Source organism: Sminthopsis crassicaudata, chromosome 2 (genome assembly GCF_048593235.1).
Source record: "Sminthopsis crassicaudata isolate SCR6 chromosome 2, ASM4859323v1, whole genome shotgun sequence".
Classification (NCBI taxonomy): Eukaryota; Metazoa; Chordata; class Mammalia; order Dasyuromorphia; family Dasyuridae; genus Sminthopsis; species Sminthopsis crassicaudata.
In genome coordinates this window covers 226,755,203-226,767,217 of record NC_133618.1, presented here as the reverse complement: position 1 = coordinate 226,767,217, position 12,015 = coordinate 226,755,203, and the positions used below count along the sequence as shown (strand labels likewise).

Below are 12,015 nucleotides of genomic sequence, written 5' to 3'. Positions count from 1 at the left end.
CTCAAAGTTAAAAGTGAGAAGCATACAGACTAGAGAAGACAAAAAAGACTTAGAGAGCCAGACATTCTTCTCTCTCCTGTTCTCACCAACTCCATTCTGGTCCTCACATGGATTTATTTCTACCAAAGAGGAGTCACATTCCAACTGGCTTTGAGATTCAATTCATACTTTATTTTTACAACTTCTTTCCTTTAAAAAACCTAAATGTTATTTTGTATGAAACATACATACAAAACAACACACCCTCACAATCTTGGAGGGTAGGAATGACTTGAGATTTCATCAATATATGGAATTTCTGGCAATGGCCTTTCTCTGACAGTACAAACTGGTACCTTCTCTAGTCTTATAAAAGTTTCATGAGTGGTGAGTGACTTGTTCAGAGTCACTCATTCAGCTTCTGTCAGAAGTTAAACTTAACCCTGACTCATACTCTGCTGCTAAGCTATGTAGCTCTTTAGCCTTTAACATAGTGGGTATTAAATAAATACTCACTGAAGTGAATTGAAACAAACAAAAAACCAAAGGGTTTTAGAGCTAGAAAATGACCTAGTCTCAGTTTCTCTCTCTTCATGCTTACTTAGCTTGACAAATTCTGGTACTGGCGCCAAGAGAAACCTAGGTTTGAATTATTCCTTCTCCACTATCAGCTGTGTGATTTCTCTGAGACTCAGTTTCCTCATCTATAAAATGGAAGTATTAAAAAAAGAAAAGCCATGGTGGGGTATCAAATGAGATGACATATGCAAATTGCCTCTTATACTTTAAAGTAATAAATATATATGTATATATACATAATAAGCACACATACATATATACAGAAATCTATGTATACATATGGATATGTGTGTTGCATCAGTGATTATAATTGGGTTTTTTCTATTTTTTCAAAAGACTGAGAATTAACTTCATGAGAATGTTTCGTAGAAACTCAATGGCAACAAAAGTGATTGGGAATCCTATTTCTGGCCATGCCAACTTTTCTCCTGATACGTAACATTCAAGCCTCAGAGCTTCAGTTAGAAACTCCAGAGAAATTCAGGAAACAAAACCCAGAATAAAACCTCAGATCTCTGAATCTGAATCCCAGTTTTACCAGGGAGATTTATGTGACCTGGTATTATGAGTCATGGCTACTCTCCAAACTCCCAGTTTCCCAAATCTGCATAATAAAGAGCTAGAGTAGGAGGTGGGAAGAAGAAGAAAAACAAAGCTGAGTACAGAGTTCCAAGGTTAAAATGCTAAAAACAAATGATCATGTAAGTTGTTCTTGGTCAATGGCAGAATCCTTTGTCACCTGAATCATACCACAATTTTCTGAACCTCTGACATACCTGCATTTTAACAAGGGTCTCCTTGGAAACAATGTATTATTAAACCATAGGAAAGGTCTAAAGGGGATAATTGCATACACTATGTCAAAAAAGATGGAGTCAATCAATAAACATTTATTAAGTTCCTACTATGTTCCCAGCACTGTGCTAAGTTCTGGGGATACAAAAAGAGGCACTACAAAGGAACTTACAATCTAAGTGGAGATGGAGGATGATGAAAGTTTTGGTGTCTGTTCTATCATACCACATGAAAAAAAGAAGGAAGGGAATAGTCAGGGGAACAGCATATTTATTAAGCACCTACTATTTGCCTGGCACTATGCAGAATGTTTTACAAATCCTATCTCATTTAATTCTTATGAAAACCTTGTAAAGTAGGTGTCATTATGATATCCATTTCAGAGATGAGGGAAATGAGACGAACAGGGATCAAATGATTTGCTCAGAGTCACACAGATAGTAAAAGTCTGAGGCAGAATGTCTTCGGACTCAATTTGGTGCTCAAACCAGTGCATTGCCTCCATTGATATAGTTCATGATCCTGTACCTTTTCTTTCCAAAGTTACTGAAGTAACTTGAATTAGAAGCCTAGTAGAAAGTCAAAATGTTGCCCATGTATTCATTTAGTCTACCCAGAAAGCACTTAATTAAGAATCTACCCCATATATTTAACCTATATCAGATAGCTTGCTGTCTTGGGGAGGAGGGAAAGAAGGGAGGGAAGGGGGAAAATTCGGAACACAAAGTCTTACAAAAATGAATGTTGGAAACTATCTTTGTGTATATTTAGAAAAAACAAGATACATATTTATAGAGGGAGAAAAGAATCTACTTTGTGTGTGACGTTTGAGATAGGAAGACAGAAACAATCTCTGCCCTCAAGAAGCATGTATATGTGTGTATACATACATATATGTACATATATAATGCATTTATAATGTGTATGTGTAAACATGCCCACATGTGTGTGCCTGTCTCAAAGGTGGTAGCCCCACCATTCCTCAAGGAGAGGGAAAGTTCTGAGGAAAGTTCCATGTATGGCCAGCAGGTACTCTGTGTGTGTGTGTGTGTGTGTGTGTGTGTGTGCAAAAAGAGAGAGAGACAGAAAGAGACAAAGAGAGTGAGGGGAAGAAGAAGGAAGACAGAGATAGAAAAGGAGACAAAAATAGAGAAACAAAGACAGGAGAAAAAGAGAAAGAGAGAGAGACCGAGAAAGAATGAGTAGCAGTCATTCTCTTTCTCCATGTTATATTATAATTTGTATATTTTATAGTATATAGAATACATATATACTACATACATATATTTACACATATACTTTGTTATATGTTTCCTTTTTACGTAGTTCATATATATATATGTATATATATACATACATATATATATACATATACATACATACAAATAACATCTATAAAAAGAAAATGGAAAGGAATATAGAGGAGGGAAAGTGGAAGAGCTAGATAACTGTGGAAAACAAGAAAAATCTATAGCAGACAAGAGTCAGTTGATCTGAGCCTTGAAGGAAGTTAAGGATTAGGCTCTGGGAAGATATCCCCTTGTTCCCTAAATTGGAGAGATATCAATTTTCTATAAAGTTTGAGAAATAACTTTCAAGGTTGCTTTGAAAACTATTAAGTCCCTAGCTTCTACTATGGCAATTAAGTAATAAATGGTCAAAGAGAGGCTCTTTAGAGAACAAAGGCCTCAAACCTACACAATTGGAACCAAAAAAAAAGGCACTGAGAGCTCAAAACATCAATGGTAGAGGTAAATGACATTAATTGAAACTTGAGAACAAAAGTTATTAAAAATAATAACTGAGATTCATGTAGGTTGATGGAGCCCTTTTATGTTTGCAAAGTACCTTGCATATATTATCTCATTTGAACCTCACAACAATTGTGTGAGGAAAATACTACAAATATCATCCCCACTTCACAAGTCAGGAAACTGGGGTAAAAAGAGGTTGAATGAACTTGGAAAGGATCAAAGCTTCTAAGAGTCAAGAAGAAGTTTACTTTAGGCTAGAATAAGCCAGGAAGGGAGATAGAAGTGGTTTAGGGATTACAGTAGAAAGAACATTGACTCTAGAGAGAGAAGACCTACATTCAAATACTTAACTTCTGATACTTAACTAATTGTATGACTTTGGACAAATTACTTAACTTCCTTAGGACTCAACTTCCTCATTTATAAAGTGAATTACTTAGATTGGATAGTCTGGGGTCCCTTCCAGGTCTAAATACTATTAGTGGGCCATCTGCGCCTTAAAGAATGGGTAGGATTTGGGCAGTAGCAGAATAATACAAATGATGGTTCCTCTTGAGGGCAGCTATTATTTCATTTTGTTGTTGTATCCCTAGCCTCGCATAATGCCTGTGACACAGCAGACCCGTAATGTGTGCTTGTTGACTGATTAAAGATAGGAATATTCAAGAAAACATGCCTACAAATAGCTCTGAAAGACACATGACAGAAGGCAGAACAGAATCAGAATTCCTAATTCATTCATTCAAAAGTATTTATTAAGCCAGATCCTATATTAGATGACAAAGACATAAAAGCAAAAAGGAAATAGCTCCTATCCTCGAAACATTCTCCTGAGAATACATTCTTTAAGTAGCAAATATATTAACAATCCTTTGCCACTCTAAGTAAAATTGCCCCCATTTTACCATTATTTACATGGAAGGAAAAAAAGAAAAAGGGGGCAGTCAGAGAAAGGGACGAGGGAAGGACCATGAGTAATAAAAGATAGGTCATGGAGAGTCCAGTGACCAGAACCCTGGGGTACAGAAGGGAGAATGGATCCTTCTACAGCTTTGCTAGTTGGTGACAACAGCAATTCAAGAGGCTCACGTGAGGAAAAGGACAAGCTAGAGAAGACACAGGAAGCCAAAAAACAGTGAACCCCCATGATTCCATTTTGCTATAAGGTAATGTGGAGGCAAAGGAAAAGAGATTTAGAGTAAGCAAATATCTTCTGGGTTATCTAGTCCAATCTCCCCTTATTCTATACTTGGGGAAACTGAGACTGGGGCATATTAAGTGATGTGCCTAAAGTATGGAGTAGCAGGCTCAGGATTTGAACCAGAACCATTAACCTATTCTACTTTATCATGCTGCCTTCCTTTTCCAACACCCAAGAAATCTGATCCCTGAATGTCCCTGTCCCCTAGTCAATAATAAATAATGTATTCTGGAGGGGGGAAATAGTGAAAAAAGCAATATTAAGGCTCTGTTCTCTTAATCAAACTACCATCTGAGCAATAATTATACCATGGGAAACAGCTGAGTGACTCAAAAGGCTTCCCCACCCCCCACTTCCACCCCCTCAGACCTCTCCCTGAGAGCTGCCTGCCACCAGAACACCACCACAAAGGTACAGCCCCCATATTCTTTGGCCTTGCAGCACTTCAAAGATTGCTTCCAATCTGTAAGAAAAACTCTTACAGGGGTGATGGTGGGGATGGGAGGAAGGCTTGGAGAGAAGAGAATCTACCAAAGATTACTATTAATAATAGGTCAATGAGTTTGAAAGGCATAGTGTTCTATTTCTTCTATATGGACAATGGCCAACTTCTGGTTGAAACAAACTATTCTGAGCTTCAAAGGAAGAAATTCCACTTTCCCTCCTCAATTTTTAATCCTATATTCCCTTTCTTTACCAGATCCTCTAGCCCTGGAACTAAGAACACCAGCATAGTCACTTGTCTCTGTCTCTGTGTCTCTGTCTCTGTCTCTGTCTCTCTCCCTCTTTCCCCCTCTCTCTCTCTCTCTCTCTCTCTCTCTCTCTCTCTCTCTCTCTCTCTCTCTCTCTCTCTCTCTCTCTCTCTCTCTCTCACACACACACACACACACACACACACACACACACACACATACACAAACACAATTACTCCTCTCAAAGCTGACAATGTGACCCAGAAGGATCATAGTTCTGAGAATAACTGTGCCTCATTTTATAGCTAAGGACACTGAAATCTAGGGGAATTAAGTAGCTTGCTGAAGATCAAATAGATAACAAATAGATAACAAGTATCAAGAGATGGAATTTGAACCCAGATCTCTGACTCCTGGGTGACACAGTGGAAGGAATTCCAGACTTGAAGTCAGGAAAATTCATCTTTGTGAGTTCAAACCTGGCCACAGATATTTACTATCTAGGCAAGTCATTTACCCATATTTGTCTCAATTTCCTCATCTGTAAAATGAGCTGGTAAAGGAAGTGGCAAACCACTACTGGATCTTTATCAATAAAACCCTGAATGGAGTTAGAAAGAAGCAGATACCTACTGAAATGACTAACTACCAAACCCCTGACTCCAGAGCCATTACTCTTTCCACTGAGTTTAGTTTAGCTCTATATTCTCAACCCTGAGTACTCACTCCTACATTACTTATAAATAGTTGACGATGTAATGGCTAGAATGAAATTAAGAACACTTGAGCCTGAATCCTGCTTTAAAATACTTAACTATATGACTCTGGATAAGTCACTTGGCCCTTCTCAGCTTCAGTTCTCTCATTTATAAAGTAGTATTAGTAAATTTTAACTATAGTAATAAAATATACTTCAAATGATTGCTATAAGGATAAAATGAGTTAATATTTATTTGTAAAAGGCTTTTTTTAAGATTTGTAAATCTTAAAGTGTTACATGACTATTAGTTAATAGTAATAATAATCATATTGGATTTCAAATCATTTTTTGTAGCCATGAAAAAGCCCTCAGTACTATGTCTAGGCTTAAATTAAATGACCATGTAACCTTCATGGAAAAACCGGGTTTTGGGGATACCCATTTCTACTTTAAAAAGTGGCACTGATCATATAAGGCTCTTATCTTATATTTGCTGCCCACTCATATATTAAACCCAATGCAATACAGCCCACATGAGAGCATAGTCACCATTATGAAATGCTGAAATGCTAGAAGAGTTATAATGTCCCTTGTATTCTGGGAGTCAAGATTTTGGATATTTCTTCTTTATCTCATCTGAATAAGAGGTAAATCACCATGTCTTCCACAAAATAATCTAAGTGATAAATGTTTGTTAACGGAGGAAACAAATAAAACACTGTCAAACTATGTTACAAAGATGAAGATAGACAAAGATGAAGAAAGAATTTCCTGACAGAAAAAGACAGGAAGAACAGGTGAGGTACATTCTGTCTCTTCTAAAGATCTTTCTAAAAGATGTTAATCCCAGAGGGGTAGAAATAGAATTCATCATGCTTCCAGAAAATTCAAAACAGCAAGTTTAACAATCATGATCTCAAACAAGGCAATAATAGAAAATAGAAATGGTTAAAAGACACTGAGAGAATATATTTGCTTAAATGCACCATAAATAATAAAATAATATCAAAACTTCATATATGTGCACTAAATGGCATATACCTAACTACTTGAAAAGAAAACTTATTAAACTACTGAAGAAATAAACAACAAAATTATAATATTTGGGGACCTCAACATGTCCCTTTTAGACCTAGACAAAACTAAAAAAACTAAAATTACAAAACAACTAGGAAGATGAATAGAATTTTGGGGAAAAAATAGATATGCTAGTTCTATGGTTGTTATGATTCTTACAAGGTACTAAGACAGTGGAATTGATAGAGACAATAATTATCTAATTTAGCATGGTTCAGTATGATTGATCTGATCCTATAAGGAGATGTTATGGGGCAGAACTTGAAACAAGATACTAAGTGGAATTGAGGAGACAATGGTTAAATCTAGCATTGATTTAATGCTACAACAAATAAGGGTTTCCTAGTGATGCCATGATTGGAGTATACTTAGTGCATAGCATATAAGCAAGAAGCTCTCAGGACCAGAGACACAAGCCCACAAGCCCACAAGCCCACTCTCGGAGGTGAAGTCACATTCATTCCATTTTCCACCTTTGTGCTGGCTGGAGGCTCAAGTGAGGAGATAAGATTTTGAAGGAGACAATAAAGGATTTGGAATTTAACTCCTGGCTGCATTTGGGGTGATTACACTGAACTGAAACAAAGGCTGCTCCCAGAAGCCCCCCAAGAAACCTGCTCTCAGAGAACATAATAATTTTGAGAAGAACATTACATTTGGTGATTACTAAATGGGATTAAGAAAGAAATGAAAATACTTCTCAACAGTGTTTGGAATTTTTACAAAGAACAGGATGATAGAGTACATTTCTTTAACTTATTAGCTAGGTGTTAACAGTGGATAGGATGCCAAGATTGCAGACAGGAAGACCTGAATTCAAATCCAGCCTCAGATAATAATTAACTGGGTGATCCTGAACAAGTCACTTAACCTTGTTTGTCTTAGTTTCCTCATCCATAAAGTGAGCTGGAGAAGGAACTGGCAAACCACTCTAAGTGTCTCTGACAAGAAAACCCCAAATAGGGTCATGAAGAATTGAAGATGACTGAAACAATTCAACAACAACCACCTCATAGAAAGGAAAACCCCAGAGACAAACATGATTTTACATGATATTTAATTTCTTCTGATGTCTCTTACAGGATCAGTAGACCCCCTCTCAAATTTATCCCTCAAAAACTTCCCATAGAGAATCAAAATCTTAGTTCTTAATCATACCATAAGACTAGAAGCTGATATATTTCTAGAATTCATCAGAATGCTAGGGACTTGCCTCTCTCTAAGAACCCCAAGTTTACTTCCTTTCCAAGGAGATCCCAAGACACAGGGTGGTATTATATATTGGTGAACTATATAAGGCCCTAAAAGAAAACTGGAATTCACTAACAAGAGAGGAATAATTGTATTTATTGTTTACATATTACTTGAAACACATTCTTGATGTGTTTTCCATATTTACTGTGAAGTGAAATACAGGCTGTCCTGTTCCTGATATCCATCATTACCTTGAATATTTTTATAAAAGTTAGGGACTCTTTTTTTATAAGTATGTCCTGAGTACATTTTTTAAAAGAATCAGTTATTTAACACTTACCCACATTCCCCTGACTATAGGAAACTTTGTAGGTAGAGATAGTGTATTGGGGATATACATATTAAACCTTTTTTTTTTTCATTTTTAAGTATTTACTTTTTTATTTCCCCCTGTTACAGATAAAACACTTTTTTTTACAGTTTTTAGTTATTTTCAAAATATATGCATAGTTTTCAACATCCATCATAGCAAAGCCTTGTATTCCAAAATTTTTTATCCCTCCCTTCCTCCCACCCCTTTCTTAGACAGCTAGTAATCCAATATATGTTAAACATGTATAATTCTTCTGTATATATTTCCACAATTATCATGCTGCATAAGAAAAATCAGATCAAAAAGGAAAAAAATGAGAAAGAAAAAAAAAAAGCAAGCAAACCACAAATAAGGTATTGCGAGCCATATTCAGTCCCCACAATCTTCTTTCTGGATGCAGGTGGCTCTTTCCATTACAAGTCTATTGGAATTGGGCTAATCACCTCATTGTTGAAAAAAAGCCACATCCATCAGAATTGATCATCCTATAATCTTGTTGCTGTGTACCATGTTCTCTTGGTTCTACTCACTTCAATTAGCATCAGTTCATGTAAGTCTCTTCAGGCTTTTCTTAAATCATCCTTCTGATCATTTCTTATAGAACAATAATATTCCATAACATTCATATACCATAATTTATTCAGCCAACTGATGAGGGAAACTCCATTTCCAGTTCTTTGCCACTACACAAGGGACTGCTACAAACACCTTTGCAGCAAATATTTTCCCTTTTCCTATTTTATGACCTCTTTGGGATATAAACCCAGTAGAAATACTGTTGGATCAAGGAGTATACATAAGCTTGTTAGCCTTTTGAGCATAATGCCATATTGTTCTCCAGAATGATTGGATCAGTTCACAACTAACTTGGGGGCTCTTTTACTCACATTTATGAAAATCTACATAAGACATACTTTATATTTTTAAATTTCCAAAACTTGGGTGAAGACAAAATGAGCCAAGGAATACTTATGAAGGGCATCCTTCAAGATCAAGCTCAGTCTGTTCAAATGCAATGTCTTTGGTACCAGACCACAAGTTGTGCATCCAAAATTAAGAACAGCTCCACAAGGTATAATAGTCTCTGTATAACTAAGCACTGTCATTACTTTCCTTCAATGAACTATGAGCTTTCCCTTAGCTTTCCTAATCCACTTCAAAAAGAGACTAGAATGAATATTTTGAACTGAAGCAGACCAAAAGTGAGAAAAATAATTCTTATATCCATATTTCAATATAATATACTCTGTCCTCAGACCAGGTTCAGTTCACAACTTAAAAGGGAAGCAATAATATTGTAATATGTTTTCCTTGTGCCTAGTCAAGAGCCATTAATCCTTTGAAAGATAAAAATTGTATTTAAGGTACTCCAAGCACTTCCTGTCTACTTATTATCTTAGTCATCCTCTTCCTAAGAGATAGGACTAAGATGTCACTATGACACTCTATAAGTTCATCATCCTATGGTCTTTTTAACCCTAAAGCATCCTCCAATAGTTTCATGGGTAAAAAGAAATACAGTTCAGGGAGATGTCTTGTCAAAGGTTATATGGTAAACCAAATATATATCTCAAAGCAGAATTTGGGAGAATTAATTCTCAAACTAGAGATTTATGTTCTGGAATCTCTCTCCTTGAATTGAACACTGCCCACATTAGCTTCCTTGGCTGAAGAGCATCCATCTTTATTCTTAGAGCCAGTAGATTACCTGAGAAATCTTGGACCTGGTGCAAAATTCCCTGGCACTGCCACATTGGGAGTAGCAGTAGAAGTAGTAGATCCTGTCTGTGTTACCTTGAACAAGTCATTGAACAGCTCTGAGCCTCAGTTTTCTCATCTGTGAAATGAAAAGTTTGTTGTCCCTTCTAGTTTAATAGCTTCGATCCTCTGGTCCTTCGACCTAAACTAGAAAGTTAAGCATCATCTGTATGCTCTTGTCAAAGCATTAACAGCAAAATGTCTTAGTTTCGGCTTCTAGATCAGAATAGTCTTCTTGGACTTGTTAAGAAGTCAAAAGGAATGGAGACTCTCCATTCCTCCTAAACTCACTGTGACTAGTATAACTATTTGGGTTTTTTTTTTTTTAAGCCATCACCCCTCTGGTCGGGAAGATAACAAACATTATATGCACATCCTGATGCTGACCCAGCATGCACAGAGTGGCATCCTTCTGGCTAGAGCCTGGATTCCAACACCTAGAGAGTGCCCAGGTGTGTGAAATCCCCATCCTCTCTCTGAGAGAGACCAGGAGGTAAGGGATCTGCCTGTCATGTGACAGAGGGCTAGGGCAGGTGGTAGAATTCGGTGGGCATGGAATATCACCCATATGTTCTGCATTCACCCACCAGGAGGCTGCAGCCCTGGGCTTTGCCCACGCACAGCCTGACAGCCAAAAGAGACGGAGCACAGAACTTAACCCTTTAGTAGCTACCAGAAGGAATGAGTTTAAGAAAAGTACTGGTCTATAAAGTGTTAACTTTGTCCTCCAATAAAGAGATCAAACCCCATAGATACCACCTGCATTGTGATACCATGTTCATAATGTTCCCTGTCAAAGGACAAGAAGGAACAAGGGGCTGGAGGCTACGGGGGTGGAAGATTGGGGGGGGGGGAGCGGAAGGAGAGAGAGAATAGAGCTAGAAGTCTTTTTAAGAAAATCTGAGGGATGAGAGGGAGAGAGAAAGAAACATTGATGTTTAAAGAAGCAGGTGAGATGGAACTGAGACTGAGTCCTGAAAGCCCCTGACTGGGTTTAATCACCTCTCAAACCAAACTTCTAACGACCCATGGGGGTCCCTGAACCTTTATCTATATATAGACTTTTTTTCTCCTTCCAAATGTGTCAAGTGGACCAAAAAGATATCCAGCGCCACAATCTCAACTCACATCCCAAAATAGGTTCACCTTTCCTTTGACGAACACACCTCAGGCACACCCAGACACATACTCACACAGACACTTTCCTTCTCTCCCCCTCCTCCCCCCCACCCCCGCTCCGCCCCCCCCCCCTCCCAGAGACACACACCCAGTACCTTTCAGTTCTGAATTCCTAATCCTCCTCCTCCTAGGAACTCCCAGTTCCTCTGCCCTATACCCCCTCTCCAGCCTCAACCAGGTAACCAGAGCCACAGGCCAGACCATTCATTCCACTGAGGCAAAGCCAACAACTTTCCTCAAACCGCTGCCCCCTCCCACCCCCACCCTCACTCTCACCCACTGGAATTGAGAGAGGGGAAACTCACGTGAAAGACTTTAGTGGTGAAGTGGTTCTTCTCAGGGGCCTCTCCTAAAGTGGAGTTGCTAAGGTGGGGGATGCTAGCAGGACAGGTAAGGGGCTAAGCAGTTAGTGGCTTTACCCGGTAGCTGCCTGTGCAGAGTGAGAGGAGGGCTGACAGGTTTTCCCCTCTTTCCTCCTCTGAGTTGCTAACCACACCCCTGCTGCTCTGCTACCCACTTCCTTAAAGGGTTGGGTGTGTTGTATGTGTTTGTGTGTGTGTGTGAGTGTGTGCCTGCACCAGCCACTTACCATAAACTCTGAAATAGAAGCTGCTGTAGAATCCCAGAGTTGCTAACGGCGACCTGAAGGGAAATTCTGCCATTGCCACTCGTTCCAAAGGAACTCTGAAGTTTTCCATCTTTCTGCAGAGGGTCCCCTAGTTCTCACCATGCTA

General features: G+C 38.3%; 1 protein-coding gene across 1 annotated transcript in view; it reads right to left on the bottom strand.

Annotated features, from left to right (window-relative positions):
- PTK2B (protein tyrosine kinase 2 beta) overlaps nucleotides 1-11,761 on the bottom strand; it is a 168,551-nt gene extending 156,790 nt beyond the window's left edge. The window contains 1 exon segment of the mRNA XM_074288376.1: nucleotides 11,587-11,761. The gene's annotated coding sequence lies outside the window, so the exon portion shown is untranslated.
- Between the last annotated feature and the right edge of the window lie 254 nt (nucleotides 11,762-12,015).